Raw genomic sequence first — 1546 nt, forward strand, 5'->3', positions numbered from 1 at the left:
CTCCGCCCTCCCTCTTTCATGCTTTCTTTCTGTTTATATTACCGTCTCTTGGATCTGTTAGTGGGCACATATCGGTATGCTGCTTGGAGGTCATGTATTGGATCTGTTAAGTTCCAGTTATTTTGATTAGGATGTGGTAAACCATAGGGATGTAATAATGTGCGGATATTGAACCTGCCAATGTCTGTTAAGATGTGTATGGTGTTTGATGTATGCTTTCTGCGAACCATCAGAATGTTCATATCACTCCTGAAACAGCTAGAGCTAATAACTAAATCTATGTGCACTATAAATGCTATATTGTCTAGATTTATCCTACATCTGTTTAAACCTGGAATCACAATGGTCCAAACTGTGTTTACTTGTTCTCTCTCCTTCATGTCTCGCCTCACTGCTAAAACAAAAGCATCGCTGCCGCCTAGGGGTCCCAGATCCACCGGACAACCCCGCCGAGCTGCACCACTCCCGTGCAACAAACCGTTTGTAACCTTCACTGGCATTGCCAGCCGCTCCTGCAGGCAAGCCGGTGGTTGACGGGAGAAAATTAAACAGCAAAGATACAAATTGGGGAGTTACGGCGACGGTAGCCTTTTAGATAAGAGTGGCATTAAAGACACAGAAAATAGGGGATATGGTAAATGAAAACTGGATAAGCAAATTTGGGGTTTTAGGGAGTTCTGTGTGAGGCTTAGCTGCAATTGGTGGCAATATTGTTCTTATCGTAGAGTAACTTCTTAACTGTGGCATCATGGTTATGGCAAGGTGCATGAGTTTCCCCTTTTTGTATGGTTGCATATTGCCGTTTATTTAGAGCTGCTGTTTATTTGGAGCTAGTGTTTTGTTCAGTAATCGTGCATACCACCGTGTATTTTGAGAGATTTGTTTTAAAGCTGGGTTGGTAAGAAAGTAAAAAAAAACGCAGCTAGGACAGTGAGATGGATTAGTAAGTTAGCTTGTGACTACCGGTGTCCTTGACCTAGGTTGGTCAGAATTCACATAGTTGATCTATTTTGGAGAGGTTGGTAACAAAGTGAACAGTAAATAGTTTGGGATGCTCATTCGAAGTATTGGTTTACCCGACGAAGTTATTGGCAGGATCTTATGTTATAACCCAGAGTATTGCCTGCTATGGTTTTATGTTCAAATGGGTCTGTATTTATGTTTTCACTCTTGCATTATTGCATATATTTTTTGGCACTAAGCAAATAGCATGCATTTGGATATAGGTGTAGCACTCCTACAACTTTTGGAAACTCACATGACTTAACATATACTTAGTGCATCGTATATCTTGCTTAGTGTTACAGATTGTTGGCATGGTGCTGTGATTATCATATGTTTATGTGCAGTAACATCGAGCTTTATACCTGCTTTTATGCTTACAAGTGGTGATATAGTATGAATTTGAGGCTGTCGATGCCCACAAGAGAAACTGTGTTGGCTTTTCTGAATAAATACTGACTTGATCGGATTTTAGTGTAGTGCGGCGGCACTTAAGGCAGAATTAGTACCTGGGATGTTACATATCATTCTACATTTATGTGTC

Source organism: Triticum urartu, chromosome 6 (assembly GCF_003073215.2).
Source record: "Triticum urartu cultivar G1812 chromosome 6, Tu2.1, whole genome shotgun sequence".
Lineage (NCBI taxonomy): Eukaryota > Viridiplantae > Streptophyta > Magnoliopsida > Poales > Poaceae > Triticum > Triticum urartu.